Source organism: Conger conger, chromosome 9 (genome assembly GCF_963514075.1).
Source record: "Conger conger chromosome 9, fConCon1.1, whole genome shotgun sequence".
In the NCBI taxonomy this organism is placed as follows: Eukaryota; Metazoa; Chordata; class Actinopteri; order Anguilliformes; family Congridae; genus Conger; species Conger conger.
Window position 1 is genome coordinate 56,416,536 of NC_083768.1, and position 25,192 is coordinate 56,441,727.

At 49.1% G+C, this 25,192-nt stretch overlaps 1 long non-coding RNA gene across 1 annotated transcript in view; it reads left to right on the forward strand.

Annotated features, from left to right (window-relative positions):
* Positions 1-1,690: 1,690 nt before the first annotated feature.
* LOC133136650 (uncharacterized) overlaps positions 1,691-25,192 on the forward strand; it is a 95,924-nt gene continuing 72,422 nt past the window's right edge. The window contains exon 1 of the long non-coding RNA XR_009709548.1: positions 1,691-1,886. This is a non-coding gene — a long non-coding RNA (uncharacterized LOC133136650). The remainder of the gene's footprint in view (positions 1,887-25,192) is intronic.

Genomic DNA, 25,192 nt, shown 5'->3' on the forward strand with positions numbered 1-25,192 from the left:
CGTTCCCGGCGTCCTCGGCGACCCGGCCGCCCCGCGGTCTCACGTTCGCGGCCGTCTCGCTGATTGCCTGCCCTGCAGAGTCAACTGTTTTTTTTTTTTTTACAATTTCAGTTTAACAATGTAGGAAATGTCACACTCTCAGATGATTCACAATTTCAGTATCATGGACTGAAAAAAGAATTCTCCGGATGACTCATTTCTCCTGCGGTGCTGAGTTTATGAGCTAGGTCCTCCTTCTGTAAATATCAGCGCAGGTTTGTTTTACTTTAAAGACTTCTGCGGAGCTCATCGCTTCATGCCACAAACGATATGAGATATGCACAAGTACCATAAATATCCACGTGCATGTGTATAATCTGCAGCACGTTACGCACAAGAACAGAATGCCCGCAATGTGTGTGTAGAATATTGTCATTGTGTGTCTGCCCGTTCTAGAACAGTGCCGCCGTGACTGTCTGCTCTGGAACATTCTCCCCCATTCTAGAACACTGTATGTGTGTGTCTCCCCACTCTAGAATAACGTCGATGTGTCCCTGCCTGTTCTAGAATACTGTCAAAATGTGCATCCCCATTCTAGAATAACGTCAATTTGTCCTTGCTCGTTCTAGAACGCATTCAATGTGTGCCTTCCCATTCTAGAACATTGCCATTGTGTGTGTGTGACTGTTCTAGAACGCTGTCAGCACGGAGGTGGCCGGCCCAGGGAGAAGTCTTTAGCAGCAGAGTTCTTCGGCAGCGTTTGACGTGTGTTTGGACAGGGCAGGCTCCGGAGATGTGCACTGAATAATTCATGGGCCGGCTGATTAATTGCGACACACGTCTGGGCACCGAGCGGGCAGGGCCCCTGGGACCCCTGAGGAAATACACACGCACGATCCGGCCTGTGGCATGAATACACAAACGCACACGCCCTCACACATGCACACGCGCACACAGACACACACACTTTAGCCAGTGGCACGAATGCACACACACACACCCACAGCCTAGGCATTGTTTATGCAGTGCATCTACAGGGGAGATGTGCACACACATGCAATCACAGACACACACACACACGCAATCGCACACACAGGCACGCAAGCCCTCGGTCACGCACACACACGGAAGCATCACAGCATGGTTTCACGTGCACACTGCAGACACAGACAAACACTCAAAGCTTATGTTAGGCTTACTGCTAATGCCACAGCTATTCAGTGTTCTATAATTCAGAAACAACACAGGAAACACACTGTGGAATCCGGCAGGAATCTGAGTTTGTTACGTTCAGGAATCAAGACTTATATTGTACTGCCATTAGAGTTTGAGGTGGGTTTATAACGCTAGAAACGTATCTGCATACAGCGGCTGTGTGCAATGAATTGCACATACTGTAGACAGAGCTGTTTATAATAGCTGCTTCGTTTTCTTTTCTGTATTTTCTGCGCTGCGTTCAAACGCTACGGCACTATTAAGTAAAGCTTACTGGGGTAAAAAGGCACAACCTTCAGCGATGTGCTCCAACTAGTAAAGATTCTGGAAATGTATCAAAGTGGGGGTGATGTTGTTAGGGGGGGTAAACTGGGCGATCGATCAAGACTGGGCCAGCTCCGTAATTGGCCGACCGGCTTGTTCATGCAAACGAGGAGGGCGTGTCCAAGACGAGACGCCGCCGGAGAGCTGAGGAGGCGCGCGCTTGCCTTTCAGTCCGGTATCAGGAACGGTCCTTCGCAGTAGTCAAACGTCCTGAGGATTACAAAAAAAAAAAACAACCCTTAAAGGAGCAGAAACGGGAGTCATTTCCTCTCACGATTTGCAGCTGTGCTTGGAACAGTGGATTATTTCCTCGTTTGAAAAACACCAGACAACTTCACACTCGGTACGAGGAATTGCAGACAAAAAAGGTCAGCGACTGTTCTTGCAACATGTTAAACGTTGTGCTGTGTGTTTGATGCGCCCGTTTCTTTTTTCAATGTATTTTTTTATTTTTTTTGTGGGGGGGTAGGGGGGCAAGTAGCGCGCAGCCCATTCAATCTTGTTTGTCCACAGAACCAACTTTACGCATGCAATGAAACGCCAGGCGTTAAAGTTGCCTTCCTGACTGGCCATTGTGAACCTTGTGCAGGACTTGACGTGACAAACCCGACGCGTAGCCTACCTGTGCACGTATGTGATGTTTGTAAACATTCATCATATTCTCCCTACGGTTTTTATCTGCGGCATAGCTGTGCCACTGTTGCTTGACGGTGTATAGCCTACGTTTTCTTTGGCTTGCTCTGTCAGAAGCACGGAGCAGGTCGCGATAAATGCAATCATATCTCGTTGTGAATCTAACCAAATTAGATTCCCCCCGCATGTTTGCTTATGGTTTTGATCGTTGTTTCTGATTCGGCTGACTCTCTCGCGTTCCAGGCGTAGTGGGATCGTATTGCGATAGCACTGCAAGGATCAGGTCTTTCACAGCAACATTTGCGAGTCTCTGAACGTCTAAAAAGCGCTGTTTAATTTCGTGTTGCAAAAGAGATCAGCGCCGACGGCTGTTCTTAGCCAAGGACAAACCGCGGCCAATCGCCTTCAAAGACGTATGACTTTAAGCTCCGCGGCACACGTCTTCCGCAAAGGGAGTCAGAATAAACTTCAGATAGTCCTACTGTTTGAATAAAAGGCAATCTTCCTGCGCAATAAAGCATATATCGCGCCACACGCTAGTCCCCACCGCTCTGAAGTGTAATGCTATCGAAAACAGCAGTTGGCCCTTTTGAAACGAAACGGATCCTTTTTGCACGAGCCTATTACTTGACTAAACCGGTGAAGCAAACGCACAACCTGAAACGAATATTGAGGAATTGGCTAATTTGCGGACATGCAAATATTCCATCGAGATGTGACCGTGCTCGTGGTGACGGCGCGGGGAACGACCGTTCCTGGCGGACACCTCCGTTGTTGCTCCGAGACTTCAGCTGAACGTCTTGCGGGTTTGGGTGTGAAATATTTGTCTTTCGGAAAATGTGGATTGGAGGCTAACCGAAAAGGAGCGTGTTAAATTGTGCATTCGGGGTGAAAATATTAATCTGGTTGCACTGTTGTGACGAGACACGCAATGCATTATCGCTTGCGAGATGGTAACTAATTGAGGCAATCTCCAAGAATATTGAGCTTTGTCGTTTGTGTTATTTTCCATCAACATTCACTCTGAAGCACACGATGGGTTTTTTTTGTTTTGCCCTCTGCGTTAAATAAAGTCTAGACAAACCACAATACGTTGAAATAAAAATAGCGTGTGTTAAACGTTGTAGTTGCACGGGGGTTTAGGGTGATCACTGGACGATTTATTACACATCGTAGCAATTGAAGGCAGTTTTGTTACCTGTGGGTCGTCCTATATCTTTAAAATATTTATTAATTCCCTTTTCGCGTTTCACGGGTCGTCTTTTGTATTGGTTGCGCTGCTAGCCGCCACCGCGTACGAAGAGCTTTGTTTCACCTGAAGCAGAGGGTGACAGGATTTTTCGTTTCCCGTCCTCCGCGAGTTCCTTTTGCAATTTATCAATCCATCCAAGGACTGGGTTAATTCTGCAGGTCGCGCTCCGAAACACATTGTGCGAATAAACCACTAGTGGGAACCGCTACGGCGTTCAGATTCTTTCCCTATTTGTCTGTCAGACCATATGTTCCGCGTTGGGGGGGAACTAGGAAGCGCAAAGTTTTTGTATATTGCTCTTCCATTGTGCACTGTGACCATTCCATTGTGTAAATCACTCAATTGGATTGAGCAAAAAATAGCCTAACGCACCTGTCAAATGCCACTGCGCTCCGGTGTGAAGTAGTTTCTGAAGATCTGGTGTTAAAATATAATACCATTCTCAGGCTGTTGATATTGGCGTTTAATTAAATTAATGAATTTATTATTTGGATCGAGTCGTGAGCGGGATAGCTGTGTGATCAGCGTTTTTAACGCGCCTTCATTTGCTGCTGTCTGGCCTCTTGAGTCATTAAATTAATCTGCTGTAGCCGACAGCTGATTTACTGAGGCGTGCGTCGGTTAGGCACAATTTAAATGTATCACGAAGCGTCAAGCTTGCACTCGCCCGCGCGGCCAGATTAAACGGCGAGGACGCCAACAGAAATATTGAAGTTCCGCTGAACAGAAATATTGAAGTTCCGCTTCACAGCCCCCGGAGTGGTTATGAAACCCACTTTGGCTTGTGCCACGCTAATGGAGATGGAAAATGTGATATTGACCGTTCGCAATAATAAACTTCCCACTGCTACCATATTTACAAAATTCATTTCCAATTTGCACACTGGCAAAAGCTCCCCCGCTGAGTAGAACCCGCGTAATTTCATCAACATTTTTTAATTTCATTCGACAAGATTTATTCCTGCGTTGCGTAGGCCTATTAGTTTCCCCCTCTGAATTGAGTACGGAATTGACGGTAACGGTATTCTGTTTTGAATGTGCCTTTTGTTCTTGCAGTTAGATACCTAAGAATGAATGTCTCGGAGTCTCGGTTGTTGTGAAGATGAAACCGTAACTGTGAAGATGAGCGTCTCCGGAGTCTCTGCGGGAAGACGTGTCATTCCGGATGAATTAATGACATGCACGCCAGACGCCTTGTGTGCGCGGGGACAGGGCGCCGATTCATCAGAAGCGATTCATGAAGACTCCGCGCTGCAAACGGTGCATTTTCCGGCTGCTGAAAAAAAAAAAAAAAAGAAAGAAAAAAAAAAAAAAGCTGACAGTGGGCTTAAAGCGGAGAGCTATCTGCCATTCTGTGCAATCTAGCGGCCTGAACTTAAACGAAAAACGCTGCTTGTAGTACAGGGCAATTGCGTTGATTGTGTTATTTTTTGGACAGATTACTTAAACTCTCTCTCTCTCTCTCTCTCTCTCTCTCTCTCTCTCTCTCTCTCTCTCTCTCAAATTGTAATTCAATGAAAATCCCATTCAATTCTCTCTCTCTCTCTCTCTCTCTCTCTCTCTCTCTCTCTCTCTCTCTCTCTCTCTCTCTCTCTCTCTCTCATATTGCAGAAGACATGAGCTTAATGGCGCCTTAATGGTGTACACTTTCAATTCATAATTAACCTGTGTCCACTTTATGGAGAGGGCAGCGAAGATGTAAAATACATAGAGAAAGCTCTGCTATAAATGGGAGGCCGTGCTTAAGTGGAACCCGGAGGCAGCCCTGTCATAAGGGAGACCGCAACTGGCCAATCGGGAGAAGCGGAACATAATGACTGACAAAAGGGTTTGATGGGAGGTGAAGTTCCAAGGTCACCAACTAACGCTTTGGACTCCAATTCCCATCATGGTTACTGGAAAGTGGTTAGTAGTGTAAATAGTCTAAATAGAGTCAGATAAGGAAGAACCTCTCTGCATTGAATGAGAGGGGGACCCAGTCATCCAGTTTGTTCCTCTTGAACCTCTCTTGCCTTGATGTCTATATAACTGTGGTCTCCAACCCTGGTCCTGGAGAGCTTCTGGGTCTGCTGGTTTTTGTTTTTACCTTAAAATCCGCACCCAGTTGAGAGCCAAGTAAACAGGTGTGGTCAGTTAACTGTGCAATCAACTGCTGTAATTGGTTAATTAGGTACAGAGTAACGACAAAAACCAGCACACCCTGTAGCTGTCCAGGACCAGGGTTGGAGACCACTGCTATGGAATATATGCTTTAAAAAAAAAAAAAAAAAGACATTCTTGTTTTTTCGTTAATGTCGGTGACTGGATGTCCACATGTCCACTGTGGACATCTGAGCCCAGTGGTGCTTAGATTGAGCTGACCCCTCTCTGCACGAGGACAGGACGGCTTCAGCCTGGAAACGAGACACTGATTAAAAAAAAGAAAGAAGATTTTCCGCTCGTTCTGGGAAGGAGGGAAGCCATTCGAAGAGATTGGAGGGGGGGGGGGGGGGGAGTGTTGTTTTTCCAAAATATCTTCTCAGTTGCATTTTTAAAAGCGTTTGTAGTTGTTTTTTTTGCCTCGACTGAGGTTGAGGTTATGAATTATGTAACATGAGGGAAAAGCGAAGAGGAAATAAAAGTCTCTTTCTTGCCGAGAATTTAGTACTTTTGAGAAGTGTGTACTCTCTGTGCGTGGATGGGAGGTCCTTTGGCTTCCATTCTGGGATTTAAAGAGGCTTCAATCTCTTCTCCGCTCAAAGAGCACAAGTCCCAGTGCTGGAGTTAGTCTGCTAGTTTGTGGGAGGACGTGTCATCAAGGTCAAAATAAGAATATTTCTTAAAGTTCTCTTTTTTTTTTTTTTTTTTTGCACATGTATACAGTGAAACGTTTCGTTTCATCGGCTTACCTGATGTTAAAAAATAAAAACAAAAACAAAAACAAAAAAACACTAACACAGAAGTGGTTCCTTTCCAAATTCCAGTTTGGCGTTGTGAAATCGAGCAAGCGGCTCCTTCAGGAAAACGGCCTTTTGTTTGCACTGCATCATGGGAGAGTCCGCTGGCCGCCGGGAGCGACGTGGGGCCCCGGCCGGTTCAGCCGCACGCGGGCGAACGTACACACACACACACACACACACACACACACACACACACACACACACACACACACACACACACACACACATACACACTCACAAACACACATACACACACACACACACGCACACACGCAAACTGTTAGGAGATGGTAAATGGGTGAGATTTAGTTTACCGACATTTCTTTACGGCTCAGCCTGCAACAAGCAAGAGGTATGCAATTAGGTAATCATCGTCACGGTAACCATTAAAGCCAGTAATAATGAAACCCTTAATTAAATATCAGCTGTGGCCCTTTAACCCTGTCAGTCCCCAGCCCAATATGAAGTGGCTTCACCCACATTTCGAGGGGTTCTGGTTCTGGTTTTGGTTGAGAAAGTTGAGAGAATTTATTAGGGTTTTAATAGGGCCTCAAAACAATAGTATAGCACAGATTTTGAGTGGGTGGAATGGTATATGGTCGAAGCTGCCCTTTGGTTCCGATGTGAGGTCACAAATATGTGATTAGAACATTCTTAACTGAGCAATGCAGTGGAGTTCTGGAACACTGACTTGGAATTTTGAAAAACATTCCCAAAAAAAAACAAAAAAACTCTTACTCTTCAAAGGGTTAAATTCGTTTTTAGCGGGTAGGTTTAATTAGCCAGATGTTGCCCCAATGAGACAGCCATTAATTGGGGGAAAGTTCACACGCTTAAGGGCATAATTAGCTCGACAGTCACGGCTCGGAGATCGCCTAGGTTTCCCCGCACCACTTTTTCTCGCGTCTTGATTTTTGTTACACAAAGTTATCATCGCGCGTTAGCGGAAATTTATGCGCAAGACCCCACTGGCGATGGGCGACAGCTGTTGCATTCTCAAGATGGACTCACTCACTCACACTCTCTTTCTTTATTTTTGCATATTAGCTTCAGGCTCCAGCTTTGTTTCACATTACACTACAGCGCTGGCATTTAGCGGATGCTCCAGCCCTGACCCCAATTTTATCATGATGATGACATTACATTAACATTACGTTATTGGCGTTTGGCAGAGCAGAGCGACGTACAGTTGATTAGACTAAGCAGGAGACCATCCTCCCCTGGAGCAATCCAGGGTTAAGGGCCTTGCTCAAGGGCCCACCGGCTGTGCGGATCTTATTGTGGCTACACCGGGGATTAGAACCACCGACCTTGCGTGTCCCAGTCATGTACCTTAACCACTATGCTACAGGCTGTCTACACCAAGAACGATAATGATTAATATAACATTTTATAAATTGTTCTAGCTCAAGTGGAGTGCACACCACAACTGTAACGACGATGACAGTGATGGACGATATCGCTGGGATTTATTTTTTCCAGTTGCGTGAACGATAAAGGCTGCAAGCCTGGTTTTTTTTTCTCCCATTGGACTGCGCTGCTTTTTGCTTTGTCGTGTAGGTCAGTTGCGGTGTTCCAGATTGCCTTTGTACCGACCTGTCAAGGATCAGGGGGTTTGTCCCTCCCCAGGGCCGTCCGTATGCCATAACAAGCCTCTGTGACTCTTAAGGTCAAAAGTGCAAAGCCATTGGTTTACACCCCTGTCCATCATCTTCAGCTGACCAGTAGGGCGAGAGGGGCGGTCTCCGTCCCTGGTCCCGGACAGCTACAGGGTGTGCTGGCTGTCGTTGTTACTCTGCACTTCATTTATCAGTTAGAGCGCTTACTTGCACAGTGAATTCACGTCACCTGCTTTCTTGGGGCTGAATTTGTTAACTTGCTGATATTAAGGCAAAAACCAGAACTAGCACACCCTGCGGCTCTCTCTGGGACCAGGAGTGAGGACCCACTGGTTTCGGCCGTGGTCATTTAGTGAACCTCCTTCATGCCCCATTTTTACTGTAAATGGTAAATGTCTGCATTTATATAGCGTCTTTATCCAAAGCGCTGTACAATTGACGCTTCTCATTCACCCATTCACACACCAATGGTGATTGGCTGCCATGCAAGGCACCGACCAGCTCATCAGGAGCACTCGGGGGGTTTTGTGTCTTGCTCAGGGACACTCCGACACACCCAGGGCGGGATCGAACCAGCAACCCTCCGACTGCCAGACGACTGTTCTTACTGCCTGAGCCAATGTTTCGCCCTTTAGCACCGGGGGATGCCTGGGTTCTGCTTGTGGAGATCCCATAATTGTTCATGATCTTTGTATCGTCCGCCGTGAAGGCTGACCTCCTTTGCCGCCATTTTCCTCAGCGTTCCTCCCGAAGGCGCTCGGTTCTGCCAGTCGTTTAGTCCGTCGGTCGATGGACATATCAGCCCGGCGTTCAAATTAATCGGGCGATCGATGAACAGCATTGTTTTATCGATCGATCGGGCGGACTTAACGAGCCCCTTTCGCAGAACTCCGCTCCGCTGACAGCTAATTACGCGCCCGTGAGCGAGAACAAAATGTCCGGCACGTGTGCGCGCAGACCCCCAGGCCCTGGGGTGTGGGGAAATGAGTTCATTCGGCCGCCCCCCCCTGTTGCCTTTCAAGCTCTTGATTGCTAAATGTGATTAGTTATTATACGAAATTATGCTCAGGTGCATTAATTGAAATGAAAGAAAAAAATAAATGGAAGAAAATGATCCAATTAAGTACTCTAATGGAACATATCCCCCCATGATACGTACGAGCCATTTTCAATAAACACCACCCCCCCCCCCCATCTCCTCCAGATACGGACAAACTCACCTGCGTAAATGACCAAGACTAATTAGGTTTCATTAGTGAAGGAAGTCGGCGTAGGAAGAAAAGGCTTTTAGTGCTTTCTAAGAGCTGAGGATGGTGAATGGGGTTTGTTGTGGAGAACAATAGACTAAGGGAGAGAGCATTTATTTAGAAATCGCCAGTCTGTCTACTGCTGGTCTGGGACTAAGCTTAATCTGTGTTTGTGAAACTGGCCCTATGAAGTACTTCTTTTTTTTAAGAGCCTATAATTACAGTCGTGTAGAACAAAAGATTGAGAAGGAAAGCACAAATGTAATTGCCAGTCGGTCTCCAACCCTGGTCCTGGAGAGCTACACGGTCGGCTGGTTTCTGCGTTCACCTTTAAGTCATCGGCACCCTGTCGAGACGCAGGTAACCAGGTAACCAGGTGAGGGGAGTTACCTGTGTGAGTAACTGCTGTAGCTGATTAAATTCAGAGTAACAACGAAAAACCAGAACACCCTGTAGCTCTCCAGCACACCCTGTAGCTCTCCAGGACCAGGGCTGGTGACCACTGTTCTACCTCTAGTCCAGAACTAAGCTTAATCTATGTGAATGGCTGGCATTTATATAGCGCCTTTATCCAAGGCGCTGTACAATTCATTCACCCATTCACACCCACACTCACACCAATGGCAATTGGCTGCCATGCAAGGCACCAACCAGCTCATCAGGAGCATTTGGGGAGGTAGGCGTCTTGCTCAGGGACACTTCGACCCACCCAGGGCGGGGGATCGAAAGACAACTGCCATCTGAACCAATGTCGTCCCAAACTGGCCCTATCAGTACTTTTAATGGTGTTTGTGAAGAACAGAAACCGAGAGCACAGATTCTGAAACCGGTGGGTAGAAGCAGCCGGTGGCTCCCGGCTCTCCTCCGGGCGAGAGACCTGCCCCTGAGATGAGAGAATCCCGTTTCGATTCCTCCACGCCGGCCAGTCCTGGAGGGCACGGCGTTTCATCGCCTTACGGCGGCCGAGCGAGACTCCCCCCCCGTTACCAGCGGCAACTGCAGAACGCCGGCGCCAGTCTTCCGGAACGCGGAAACCGCGAGGTTGCCAGGGAGCCGCAGGAGGCCATTTTGTAATCAATAACCGCATTGTTAACCCAACAAACAGCAATTTGTGCTGTAACCGCCCAGGGCCACGGCGTCGGCTGGCTCTCTCAGGCCGCTGCGGTTCTGTTCGAACGCTTATTCTAATCCCGCTGACTGGCAGGTGATTTGCGCCCTCGTTTCCAAAAGCCCGAAATTAGACCCCGATTGAGTAGAAGCAGCGAAAAAACCTTCAGGGTTGGAGTTTAAATCAGGTACGGTTTGCTTGGATGACAAAACAACGACTTTGTTAAAACCTGAAACCTGTTAAAACCTGAATCGGAATCTCGTCTTATGGCGGTCGAGTACGATGGTTCAGTGGTTAAATTAAGTCCAGGGAAGGCGTTTAGCTGTACCTGCCAGGTATTTACGAGCCGTTCTTTTACTTGTGTGAATGATGGTCAATCTGGGCTGGCTTCAGAACATGTAGTTTAACCCTGAAGCGACCAATGTATTTTGCACACTCTAATGACCAGCTGGGGCTCAGATAGAACCCTAGGTTGTGACCCCAATGGTGTGTAGGGAGACTCTGGTGTCTCGGCCGTGGGTCTGTCTGAGGTCTGAAGTCTGTGGGTCCGGTTTGGTGGGGACTGCTCCATGAACACGGTTGGGGAGACCATTGGACATTCAGTACATTGGCGTTTATCCAAAGCGACTTGCAGTTGACTAGACGAAGCAGGGGCCAATCCCCCCTGGAGCAAGGATGCGTTAAGGACCTTGCTCAAGGGCCCAACAGCTGTGCGGATCTTATTGTGGCTACTCCAGGGCTTGAACCATCAACCTTCCTGGTCCCAGTCAAGCACCTTTGCCACTAGGCCAGTGGTCTCCAACCCTGGTACACGGATATCTCCCCTCACCTGGCTTCCGGGGTCTCAACAGGGTGCTAATTTCAAGGTGAAAACAAAAACCAGCGGACCCAGTAGCTCTCCGGGACCAGGGTTGGAGACCACTGCACTAGCTCATAGGTTTTCCTCATTCGTAGTCAGGGTATGAACTGGGTACACTCAGCCCCAACTTTGAGTGCTGAATTATTTGGAAAAAAAGAAGTACATATATGAAGTGGGCGGTGTCGCTGTTGATGCCGTCGCCCCCTTGTGGACTGGCTGAGTCATCGCCCCGGCCCCATGGATCGCCCTGACTGCGGTGGAAAAGTTGCACTCTTGCTCACTCCACGGCTCTTGTGTTGGGCGTTGTGTTGCTAGCAGTGCTTTTGCTGCTGATTTACGGTATTAATCAGGGCGGTAAAGGCTGTTTACGGAGATGCAGCTGGGCACTGAGAACTTAATGTCCTCCTTAGGGGCGGGGGGGGGGGGGGGGGGTTCTCAAAAACTCATTAACTCCTCTCCGAAAATTAATTTCAAGCTCATCTAATATGCATGGAGCATTATGTGCGAGCCTGCGTTTAGAAAATGAGTAATAAAATAACGGGCCTCTCTGTAATGGCGGTGTACAGTAAAGTTGATCGCAGGTTTATTTTTCAATATGCAGAGCTTTGGGGGAGGTCGGGCCCCTGGGTTTGGGCCGGGGGCGAGCTCCTCTCCCGCCCCCGGGGGTCAGCGCTTTCTGAGGACGGAGCTTTAGAGAGGCAGTCCCTCCCCGCCGTCCTCCGGCTGATCTAACGGCCCTCTTCCTCATAACTTCCTCTTCCTCGTACCCGCCTCATCCTCCTCCTCGTTCGGCCGGCTCGGTCTCGCTGCCTCGCACGTGAGAGCGCGTCTGGAGGCGGGGCAGGGGGAAGGGGAGGGGGCGGGGGGGTTTCACGATTTGGGCTGGAGACTCTATCCTTCTCCCGTACAGTGTGACAGACAGGGGGTGACCCGCTCGATAAAATTTCACACCCCGCCGAACAGGCCAATTTCCTCTCTCCGCTCACTCTCTCGTTTGTCTTTAACCAGAGAATGCCCCCCTCCCCCCCAAAAATAGGAGTCAAAATCAACCGTGCCACCCCTGCCCGTGCGTCAGTTATTTCAGTTATTTTTTCTCAAAAGTTTTAAGTGCAACCGAACATTCTAGAACTTCTGCTGGAGCCGAGCCTGAGAACAAGGCCGCCCTCTAGAGCTGGGGTTGACCAATCACGTGCCGCGGAGAGTGGGCAGGCTTTCATTCCAACCAATCACTGCACCTGCTCATTTCGCCTGATTGCAAAATTTGATTAGTTATTATACTGAATTGCGTTCAGAGGCGTTAATTGAAAAAAAAATAAAAAATAAAAAAAAGAAAATGATCCAATTAACGACTGTAATATGGAACCTATCCTAATTGAAATCGACTAGGAGTAATTTGGGTTCATTAACCGCGCACATTATTTTGCACTTAAAATCTTGTTGTGTCGTGTAGTGTTGGGATGATGGGCTCCCTTGCCCTGGAGGGAGGTGACACCCAGGGGAAGTTCCTGCTCGGCCGTCCCGTAGATTAAAAAAAGGAAGCATAAACAGGCCCTCACGCCGGCTGTGTGATGCGGGAGACTGCGGGTTTGACTCCTGGGCGGGGCAGTGCTGCTGTGCTGTGGAGCAGGGCGCTTTACAGACCGTCTTTACCTCCGTCAGTGTCCTGCGCTGTGAGAGGGGACAGGGTGTGGATGAGCTGTGGGCTGGAGATGGGCCCGGGGCGATGGCATCTGGTTAGCATATAGAGGATGCATTGTTAGTTATGGCTGACTGCAACCAGCATTTTCCCTCTGGGGGGGTGGGGAATCTTAGTGAGTACTCTCTCTCACTCACTCACTCACTCACTCACACACTCACTCACTCACTCACACACTCACTCACTCACTCACACACTCACTCACTCACTCACACACTCACTCTCTCTCTCTCTCTCTCACACACACACACACTCACTCACTCACTCACTCACACACTCACTCTCTCACTCTCTCGCTCACTCTCTCTCTCTCTCTCTCTCACTCTCTCACTCTGTCTCACTCACATTTATTAATTTATGAATCATCATTTGTTAATTCCCCAAAACAATCCTACAGTATGTCCCTGTCCTGGCCGTAATTGCTGAATGTAATATGTTGCATTATATTGCAAAAACAAAAAGCTTATCAATTTATTATTATGAAGATATTATGAACACTTAACTTTGAAAGTATATGCGCTGTAGTTCATATATTGCAATGTAGAACAGTTTGCTTGTTTTTGTGTTTTTGCAGTATCATTATTGAGATATTGAACACTTTGAGTTATTTGAGCGAATATTCACACGATTTCCACTTTCCATATATTGCATCGGGGCTTGGTATTGGATAGCGAAACGTTGGTAAAGTTTGTGCAAAGTTAGTTTTGTGCGTTTGGTCATTATTTTTACAAATGGTCTTGGGCCCTGAGGGCTTGGCGGCGGGAGCTGAAGCAGTGAACTCTGGGAAGACGTATGGCCGTCTCCGCGCTGCAGCAGTGGGCCCTGCCCGCAGTGTGGAGATCAGGTATGGATTGCATATACATCACCCTCAGCCGGCGGTGCCGCACTAGTGCTTTAGCAGACGGAGCGACCAGCGGGCGTTTAGCCCGGGGTGGAGGGGGGGGCGTGGGGGGGGCGCGGGGCGCTGGCGTTCGCAGCTTGAGAGGAATTTGGGTGAAGCGGAGGGGAACGGGCCCGTTCCGGCGAATTCCGCCCTGGGTCGACCCGCAGCTGCAGGGGGTCCTGGGCCAGGTGTGGGGGGGGGGGGGGGGGGGGTGAGTGATTACCTGTCAGGTCCCCCAGCCCCCCCTCCCCCCCCCCCCCCATCCGTAACCCAGATGGCTGAGCGGCACCGAAGGGGCATGAGCTTCAAACGTGCGTGCAGACCGCCGTATCCACGGAAACGTTTCTGCGTTTGTTCTACCCCCCCGATTCCCTACGATCCCGTCCATGCCCCTGGGGGGGAGGGGGTGGGGTCGTACATCAATCAGGCGCTCGCTCCTGGAGGTCCTGTCGCTGTCCGGGCCCAGCGTGAGCAAACGCGACAGCTGTGAACACTCCCGCTGCTGCTGCTGTGTGGTCTCCGCCGCAGTGAACGCGCGTCACACCGCCCTGGGGGCGGAGCTCAGAACGGCCGACGCCACTCTGACAAGCAGGACACTGACCCTCTGTGTAAACAGTGTGTGAAGGGAAGAGGATATTTCAAGTATGTATAACCACAAAATTCTTAGACCTCCTCCATTAAATTCTTAGGCCTTCCCACTATTACTGAATTCCCAAGCCTCCTGGACCGACTCAGGAATGTCAGCACCGTCAGTTTCACATCGCTTTTGTCAATTCAGGGAATTTTTTGAATTTCAGGTTTTTCAGGTGGGGAATATTTTAATGTGACATCACATTCATTTGTGACATCACAATGAACTTAATTCACTCACAGCAAATGTATTTAACCTCTTGGAACAGATTTTTCACGATTCTAAATCGGCGTTCTAGAACCCTGTTGCTTTCCGTCACCTTGGAATGTTCAGTTGAAGACATCCTAACGACATATGTGTGACCTCACACCTCAAAGTGTGACCGGAAGCAGGTCGCAAGGGGCATCGTTACCCGCTGTCTCAGGGGCACAGTCGCTGCGGTGGAAGCGGGATTTGAAACGGCCTCCCAGCCTCCGCGCTGAGCGGAGAGCTTCCCTGCGTGGGGCAGAATCGGGTCGGTCCTGGCAGCAGACGCGCATTAACGAGCTGCCGGGGTTTATGGGCCGCACATTTCGGATCATTACGGGACGTGAAGGTCCTGGCGCTGCCGGGCCGAACGATCTCTCCCTGGCTTAATGACGGGGGAAACGGCAGGAACGGGCTTTTCACTATAATGGGCTGAAAATGGCCGTTAAAAAAAAAGAACACCTCCCTCATTCCCACTTCAAAAACCCCACATAAACCGCTTCGCGCGCACTTCTTAATTGTGCCTGTAGGCGGGCCGGGCTTAAATATCCGAAAGCGTGTTTTGTGGTTAGGGATGGAATCCGAGTGGGTTTTATTGAGCGTTTCTGGGGATGTCTCGCGCGCGGACGCGTTTGTAGCGCGGTGGACGTTGCAGGTTGGACGTCTTTCTCTGCGGACGCTGCTTCGGTTCTGTCGCCGGCGGCAACGAGCGGTGTTAAAGTCCGCCCCCCTTCCCCCGCCCCGAACGTTCCGGGAATTTAAGTGTAGGAGCGTGGCGGCTATTGTTCTTGGAAGAGGAATTCCAGAGAATTCCTCGGAGTGCTGCTGAAATGGTCTGTTCAGCATGTATTAGAGAGCGAGAGAGGGGGGAGAGTGAGAGAGGGAGTAAGGAGAGAGAGAGAGAGAGAGAGCGATTTAAGTTTTTGCTTTTTGAGTTTTTGAGAATTGAGATGGTGGCTGAGATTGAGTTGGAGACTGTGTCTCTTGTTCAGGATTGGCTGAAGCCTCGACACACAGAAGCTGATCCTGGTTTGTGAGCCGTTAAAGATCCTGCTAAACTGAGTCCTTCTCCAAATCTGTGTATCTGTGTGTCTCACCCTCCTGCTAAACCGAGTCCTTCTGCCAGGCCCACTGAGCCTTTCCCTCACCCTGCCTCAAAGTTTGTTTTTATTGTATCGCTAGTAACAGGGGCTTAATGGCCTTAACACCTCCTGGAATCTCTAAGAGGAGGGCAGTTTATCCACTGAGTAGGGTTTTGACTCGGAGGAACCGAGACTACATCAATAAACGCGGCAGTATAAAAAGCTGATGACTTGGTGTGACTGCACTGGATTTGATGGCTATGAATTTAATAACCGGTAAGGGGTAAACCCAAAAAAGGATTTCCAGCAGCTTACGAGCTCAGTGCAGTTCCATGTTTATATGGCTGTTCCGTAATTTAGTTTATTTATTTTATGAAGTCGTTGCGGGCGCAGGGGATGGGTGTATGGGTGATTATTCATCGACAGCCGAGGGCTTAGGGCTGATCGTGGAGCTCCTCGCTGATCGTGACTCTCCAGAAAGCCCCTGTCTTCGTGCGGTCTCTGTACCGCAGAGCTTAGAACGACACGCCACATGCGTGTTGCCAAACCCGTGCCGTGTAACAGGGAGAGAGTGGCAGCTGGCTGTGTGTGTGTGTGTTTGCCTGTGTGTGTGTGTGTGTGTGTGTGTGTGTGTGTGTGTGTGCCTGTGTGTGTTTGCCTGTGTGTGTGTGTCAGGTGCCAGAACCTTTAGCCCTTAAGCTGTGGTTGAGTCGGAGTGTGCGTGCATGTTGCCTGTGTGTGTGTGTGTGTGTGCGTGTGTGTGTGTATATGTGTGCCTGTGCATGCGTGTTTGCATGCGATTGTGTGTGTCAGGGGCCAGAATAGCCATTGAGTTGTGGTTGAGTTGGAGTGTGTGTGTGTGTGTGTGTGTGTGTGTGTGTGTGTGTGTGTGTGTGTGTGTGTGTGTGTGTGTGTGTGTGTGTGTGTGTGTGTGTGTGTGTGTGTGTGTGTGTGTGTGTGTGCATGTTGCGTGTGTGTGTGTGTGTGTGTGTGTGCGCGTGCGCGTGTGTATGTGTGAGTGTGTGTGTGTATGTCAGGGGCCAGAACGTTTAGCCCTTGAGCTGTGGTTGTGTCGGAGTGTGCGTGTGCGTGTGCGGTCATGTGGGGGGGAGAGGGTGCAGTTCCTCGGAGAGGGGGGGGTTTGACCCTGTGGTCTGACTTAAGAAACGCGCTCACAGACCTGTGTGCTCACCTGTGTCGGAGCTGGGAGCGTAACCGTGGCAACAGGACCCCTATGGACAGATGTGTTGCCCACGCAGACGTTCCCTCTGACCTCCTGGGTCCTCCCGGAGAAGAAACTTCACCTCCATCTTTATTTTTAACTTTATTTTCGTTTCACTTTCTGTTTTCACCATGTTGCCGTGCCCCAGTAGCAGTCAAGGTTTTGCTGCAGGTGTCAGTTTAGTGCCTCGTGAGAATGTGGCCTTATCAACCCCTTGGTCCTGGACCTCTCTGTGAGAATGTGGCCTTATCAACCCCTTGGTCCTGGACCTCTCTGTGAGAATGTGGCCTTATCAACCCCTTGGTCCTGGACCTCTCTGTGAGAATGTGGCCTTATCAACCCCTTGGTCCTGGACCTCTCTGTGAGAATGTGGCCTTATCAGCCCCTTGGTCCTGGGCCTCTCTGTGAGTTTTGTCAGCGCTGTCAGCTTAGTGTCTCATTTCTGTGTGACATCATCGACCCTGTGGTCTTCAGGCTTTTTTCGAGACGTGATTTCATCAGAGCGGCGTTTGTCTAGTCAGTCTAGTTTCTTATTTGTGTGACCACACACACACCTAACTTCTGGAGACGTGTTTCTTTTTTGGGGCCAGTCTCGTCCAGGGGTGCTAGGGAGTCGGTGTGTGGAGGATTTGGGGTAGTTCACTGCTTAAATGCTTAATATATGTCACTGATTAGCTTAAGGGGCCACACACCTGGGCTTTGTATCGTGAAGCTGAATAGCTGCACTGTGTAAAACCCAGGGCACTCCCAATTCTGGAACATGGACTGAAGTAAAAAGGGTCATTCTGGGTTTTACTCAGTGCAGTTATCCAGCTAACTCAGTAATCCTGCTCTGTGGGTTTTACTCAGTGCAGTTATCCAGCTAACTCAGTAATCCTGCTTTGTGGGTTTTACTTGGTGCAGTTATCCAGCTAACTCAGTAATCCTGCTTTGTGGGTTTTACTCAGTGCAGTTATCCAGCTAACTCAGTAATCCTGCTCTGTTGGTTTTACCCAGTGCGGTTATCCAGCTAACTCAGTAATCCTCCTTTGTGGGTTTTGCTCAGTGCAGTTATCCAGCTAACTCAGTAATCCTGCTTTGTGGGTTTTGCTCAGTGCAGTTATCCAGCTAACTCAGTAATCCTGCTTTGTGGGTTTTGCTCAATGCAGTTATCCAGCTAACTCAATGATCCTCCTTTGTGAAATAAATATATCCCATAAATAAATAATAGATAAACACCATCCTGGTTCAGGACTAGGGTTGGGTCCTCCTGGTGTGGTCTCCACCCTTCCATCCATAAAACCTGCTTATTCAGGGTTTCAGGGGGACTGGAGCCTATCCCAGCATGCATTGGGCGGGAGACAGGAATATCAGGCTATCGCAGAGCCTGGTCTAGTCTCTTGCCTCAGAGTTTCCACCACCATAGAACCAGTGACCCTCATTATTACACCACATTACATTTTTATACACTACATTACAGGCATTTGACAGACACTCTTATCCAGAGCGACGTACAACAAAGTGCAAAGTGCATACCCATAACCAGAGACACATGGGCTGAAAGACCCTAGAAGTTCAGTTCCAAATACCAGAAGTGACCATACGGATATGAGCAATAGTAAATGGTTGCCATTTATATAGCGCCTTTATCCAAAGCGCTGTACAATTGATGCTTCTCCTTCATCTGTTCATACACACATTCACACACACCAGCGGTGAATGGCTGCCATGCAAGGCACCAACCAGATCGTCTGGAGCAATTGGGGGTTAGGTGTTGCCATCAGGGGCACTTCGACATGGCATCGAACCGGCAACCCTCCGACTGCCAGACTACTGCTCTTACCGCCTGAGCCCCACTGGACCCTGTAGATTAATTTGTAATTTGATGAGAACAAACCAACCAAGAAGCGGCAATAAAACCAGTTTTTTGGCAAATACAAGACTAGCGATAATAAATAAATAAATAAATAAAGTACACACAAGTGCAGTAATTACAATAAACAGCTTGGATAGCTAATTAGAGATTACAGGGAGGCGGGGAGAGGTGGGGAGAGGTGCAGTCTGAAGAGCTGAGTCTTCAGTCTTCGCCTGAAGGTGGTCCGAGCCTCCGCTGTTCTGACCTCCACAGGAAGGTCGCTCCACCACCGGGGAGCCGTGCGGTGATGGGGGTACTCTGCCTCATCGCCGTCTCTCCCGATTGATTTTAAAAGTATTATTTTCACATTATTTCCAGCAGCCTGCTGCCCGCCGCCGAACCAAATCTCCGTAAAAGACGTTCTTATCTCGGGCGCGAAAGAGAACGGGCAACGCACCGCACCGCAGACAGCTCGTCAAAGGGGCAGTGATTGACTTTTTAAACGTTCTACTTGGACATAAAAAGGCTCAGGCACATTTACTTATCTTCCCAAAGTTGCTTTTATCCGCCTTTGTGCGATTCCAGCGATGGAATCCGCGAGGCTTCTATCTCTCTCGCTGAAGAAATGAGAAGCCGTTTCATATAATCCATCTTTCAGAATTAAGAGCTGTCCAAATCCACGGCCATTCTCCACTCATTCTTTCACAATTATCTTTAAAAGATGTTCTCCTTAATTAACTGCTAGCAATAATGTCCCGGTCTTCTGCTGAGACCCCGTGTCGTTCTGATAACGCTGACTTTGCGCCTTTTATTATGTGAAGTAGACGTCGATTTGGCTGCAGACGTTGTTGTCAAACCGGATGTGTATTTATTTTCCCCCAGATTAGCGTGATAATACCATGGCTGAAAGATTGCTAATCAGATTTCGCATTACAGTTACGTTATTAAAATACAAAGTACACAGTCTGTGTAAATATCTCTCTTTGTGTGTCGGTGTGTTCAGTTATTGCGGGCCTCATCCCTGAATGTCGGTTCGGCGATTGGAGCAGCAGTGGGAAATGTCTGAAATGAAAATTGTCGGTTTTTCTTTTTGGTTTTTTCGTACCTGAGTGATAGTCCCAGCCCTAGTGCTGCACAGGGGGTGGCTCCCCGCCTGGAACCCGCTGAAGTTACGCAGAATTACTTGCTCGTTGTGTAAATACAAAATGGCGGAATGCTCGGCTACAAAATGGCCGGCGGACGCGCGCTGGGAGGTGGGATCAGCACAATGGCTCTTTATTCAGGAGAGTAACGCCCCCCCATTCCCTCCCTACACACCCACCCACCCCCATAACTACATGGATGTGCTTCATCAGCCTTCCATTGTCCTCTGTGGGAGTCAGTGAGGGTGCGGAGAGGGTACCACATATTGTGATTCTGCATAACTTCAGTGGGTTCCAGGCGGGGAGCCACCCCCTGTGCAGCACTAGGGCTGGGACTATCACTCAGGTACGAAAAAACCAAAAAGAAAAACCAACAATTTTCATTTCAGACATTTCCCACTGCTGTCGCTCTGTAAAGCCTTTTTAGTCATCTGTGAAGACGGTTATCCCCCCCCACCCGTTTCATTCAAACTAGCACGTTAGCACGTTAGCCTGTACCTGATTACAACGGAGTCGTGATTGATGGCCCACTCCACCATGTCATTGATGCGTTGCATTGATGCGTGTGTGTGTGTGTGTGTGTGTGCGTGTGTGAGAGCAGTCCCCAGCATTTCTCCCTGAGAAATTTATTTATTTTCCCTGAGAAAAGGAAAGGAAACATTTCAGTTCAGGCTAGACTGTGGCCCGCAGGACGTGGGGTTGAGTAGCACTGCAGAACGTGGGGTTGAGTAGCACTGCAGAACGTGGGGTTGAGTAGCACTGCAGGACGTGGGGTTGAGTAGTAGATTACACCCCCCCTCCCCCCCAATGCCAACTACACCTCATGGATGTTAGGTGGGCGGAACTCCGTTTCCCAAGAACCTCAGAGATCATGAACCCGGAGGGTCAGAACAGTCAACAAACTGTGTGAGTGTTTTTATTTTTCTAGATTTGGAGTGCCATTGTTTCATTTCCAAACGCATGTTCCAAACCCCTTTTGCGCAGCAAATAGTTTAGTTCTGCGTGGCAACAGTAAGCAGGAAGCAGCTGCTGACTTGAAACACGGTACATGGAGACACGTGGATGTAATTGCACCGTGTTCAATAAAGATCTGTGCTGAAATACAATGAGTCACAATCAATCATTGAAAGAAATACACGTTACCATCACGTATCATTTAACCCAGATTAATATTGTGCAATGAGACGACATTTGGGGTTGAAGAGAGTGTCAGATCAAAATAATGAAAAACAGAAGCCTGAAATGATAGAATAATAGACGCTGAACGTTGCCACGTGAGCTACACACAGAATAAAGTTACCATATATTGTTCAAAAACAAACAACAACAGAAAAATCATTGGAATTCAGCGCATGGGAAGGTAAAGGTAGGATACATGTAAAGTAAAAAAGAAAAGTTGGAAAGTTGTAGTTTCTGACCGCCGTAGAGGTGAAGGGAGCTACATCTGGTTCGGTTTAGCGGATGATGATCATCATCGAGTGAGCATCGTTACTGTCTAGCGTGTGTATTTGTATGGGGGGGGGGGGGGGGGGTTCGTTATGGGATTGTGAGTACGATGTGGCGGGGGGGGATGATGGGTGAAAAAGTGGGGCAGTGGGTTACGGGGTTAGGGGCTGGTGTGACCCCTACACTAATGCAGGAAACGCCCTGCGGCAGAACTGGTGAAATATGAGAGGTAACCGAGGGCATGTCGCCCCCCCCCCCCCCCCATCCCCCGGAAAAGCAAAACACTGCCGCTGAACCAGAGCAGGCTCCTAGAGAGGAGGGATAGTCTTTTTGTGGTTTACACACATTTTAGAGGTGGATACCTGGGGGGTTGTGGTACTAGAAGTGATTTGAGTGATTTAAGCCGAGGAACGTGTAACCCACTGGGAGGACAGCCATGGCAGTGCTATCCCAGAATTCTCTGTCTCTGAAATCGATGGCAGTTGCTACCTTCAAGGTACAATAGGTCATTTCTGGACTTCTAATGGTCAAGAGAGAAATTGCAAGTTACAAACACCTTCAAACCACAATACTGTTTATCCCTCCCCCTCACACTGACATTGAACCCTCCCCCCCCGCCATGCCATTGGCTGTGGCAATTAGAACCAATTTTCAACCAATGAGCTTGAATTATTGTACAGTAATACACTGTTTTGATAGTGTCGGGCCGTCAACTGTATATTTTGAAAGTAATTTATAACTATATTAGGACTATAAACACAGGCAAAGACAGTCAACATGTCAGTGAGCCTTTTTCAACGACGGTGAGGGATTTACAGTGGTCTTGTAACAATGTTTTAACACGAAAGTCTCGCCGATTGAACCTTTAAGCATCTTTTCTCGTTAGTTTGGAGAGGGTTCTCTGGGAGCGGGGCTGATGGGAGGCGCAGTGCGGCGGTGTGGGGAACGGGGCGGGGGAGAGTCTGGCTCCGCATCGGTTCTGTGGAAGGCGGGAGTGTCAGACGCGTGATCCACTCTGCTCCTAATGCGGCGCTGATCCAGTCTCCTGGCGCTGATCTGGGAGAACCAGCGGGGCTCAGTCCGTCGCCACGGAGACGGACGATTAATCAAAGTACTGTTGACCTCTTGCCTGTTGGGGAGGGGGGGGTGTGGGGCGGTGTGTGTGTGTGGGGGGGGGGGGGGGGTTTAGGGAACTGGGGTCCCCCATGAGAATCTTTAACGGGGAAAAAAAAGACCAGAGGCGGTCGAAAGGTTCCTTCCGGAAATTTCCATCACAGGCTGCAGTCTCCGGAGGCACTGGGAGGATCCTCTGTCGGAGGAACGTCACTGCTAGTTAACCTGAACCAGCCCTGCCAAGTGAGCAGACAGCCTTAAATACAAGCGTTTTAGTCTTGTAATAATACCCAAGATCTTTTTCTTTCCCCTCGAGTATTAGTTTGTTTTATGTTACCTTTGAGCTTGCTGTTGCTGTTGATTGACAAATCTCCCAATGAAACCGCCTCACCTCATTGGCAATGAGTCAATATGTCTTATTTAGCAGAAAAGTCGAATAAATAAGATTTCAAGTCTCAATATAAGACTAAAATACATGTTTTTGTTTCATTTGTTTTTTTTCAGTGAGGGGCCTGGGCTTGTAGCATAGAGGTTGCTAGTTCAAATCCGGGCTTTGCCGCTCTATAGCGCAGCCCTTACGGATGGGTGCGTCAGTAAATGCCTCAGTGTTTGTAAACAGACAGTGAGAAGCTGCAGTGTAATTCCATCTGGCATCGGCTGAGCAAATAAATACATAAAATATGATAAGGTGACTGAGCAACATATTGTTCATTATATCACACTCTCTTTCTCCCTCTCCCTCCCTCTCTCTCTTTCTCTCTCTCCCTCTTTCTCGCTTTCTCTCTTTCTCTGCTTCATGACAGAACACTATGTGTTGTATTGCCAAAGCATGCAGTGTTATAAAAAATACATTTAACATGGAACAATACTCAAACATCAAAGACTAGAAGCAAATGAACAGTAAACATACATGAAAACAAGAACCCTCTCTCCCTCTCCCTCTTGCTTCCTCACTCTCCCTCCCTCTGTCTCTCTCCCTCCCTCCCTCCCTCCCTCTCTCCCTCTCTCTCTCCCTCTCCCTCTCCCTCTTGCTTCCTCACTCTCCCTCCCTCTGTCTCTCTCCCTCCCTCTCTCTCTTCATCTCCTCCTCTCCCCCATTTGTGCTCTGTCCTATCGGAACCCTTCTCACTGACGCGGTCGAGGTCTCTGTCGCGCGTAGCAGGACGCTCCAGCGGCGATGGTCTCAAACAGCAGGCCCTGGTCCCCACGCATGCGGACGCTTACCCACCTCAAACAGGGCCACTGAACTGAACCAGAGCCCTCCCATCCAAATTTTCCAGTTTTGATTCGGATCGGGTTCGTCTTTCTGTTGTTGTTCCGTGGGTGTTTCTTACGTTATTCATGTCGAGCCGTTGCTGTGTGAAGTGTTGTTTTTTTATTTTTATTTGCGCATTTCCGAAAGTTAAAGCGGCATCGCTGATTGGGTAGAAGCCTCTCGCCTCCAGCAGGTTCATGTTTGGCTGTGGGTGTTGTTGTGATTGCTGCGCTCTATAATTAGACAGCCGTCCTCATAATCCTGAAATAACCAGCGTTATAGACAGGCTGGGCCCAAACACAGAGTCCCTCATTATTATTGGCATTATTCCCCATAGCCCTCTGTAATAAACCGATGTTTTTTTATTATATGCTTGGTCAGAGGGACTTAAAGAGCTGATATTTTTATGTGACATCCACGTTGCCGTGGTGACACCCTATCTGGGAATCGAACTCTGAATCTCCGAGGGACAAAGCCGGGTCTTACCCATGATGCTCGTGCCGTCCCGCTCAGGGTCCGTGAGTTCGGATTGTTCGTCCCGGCCTGCCTGTTTTTCCCACAGCTCTAATCCCGGTCACAAGAGCTGGATTTTCCGGCGTGCTCCTCCCGGAAAACTGGCCTTCCGACCTGGAAAAGCATCAATTTCCAGCTTTGTCAGAGGTTTTCTGAGAGCGTGTCGTTTTGTAAACCCCGGAGCTAATCGGCTAACCCCCCCCCCCCCCCCCCTTCCGAACCGCCCCCCCCCCCCCTCGTTCATGAGCTCTTTCTGCAGTGGGGGGGCGGGGGCACTGATCCGGCACACAATGAGCACACTTAATACCCCCAGAACAAAAGGTGGATTAATTGAATCAAAATATTTAGCGCGCGGCTAATTGCATTTGGCAGAAATCAGCGGTTGATAGAGGGGGGGGCTGGGGTGGGGGGTGTGGGGGGTGTTGGGGGGGCTTTGTTTGAGAACAAGGAACACTGTGAGGGATCGGAGCGACTGCTGACTGCAGCGAGCCGGCTTATGATGTTCCCATTTATTCCAGAACAATCCGGCTGGTCCCGCCACCAGTGTCTCTGGGTGAAGAGGGGAGAGAGAACCGGGACCACTGCTGAGAGAGAGAGAGAGAGAGAGAGAGCGAGAGCGAGAGCGAGAGCGAGAGCGAGAGCGAGAGCGAGAGCGAGTGTGTGAGTGTGTGAGTGTGTGAGTGTGTGAGTGTGTGAGTGTGTGAGTGTGTGAGTGTGTGAGTGCGTGAGTGCGTGAGTGCGTGAGAGCGTGAGAATATCTGCTCTGATCCATCATAACTGCAGCTTGCAGCACAGTGGCCTCCGTGGGTAAAAAGCCCAGCAGGGCCATGAGCCGTGCGCCGCCTCTGATTGGCCGGGCCTTCGGCGGCTCGTGTGATTGGCCGGCGCCTCGGACGGCGATGGCCTTTTGTTCTGGTTTGTCACGGCGACAAAACCAAAAAGATGAATCAGTGC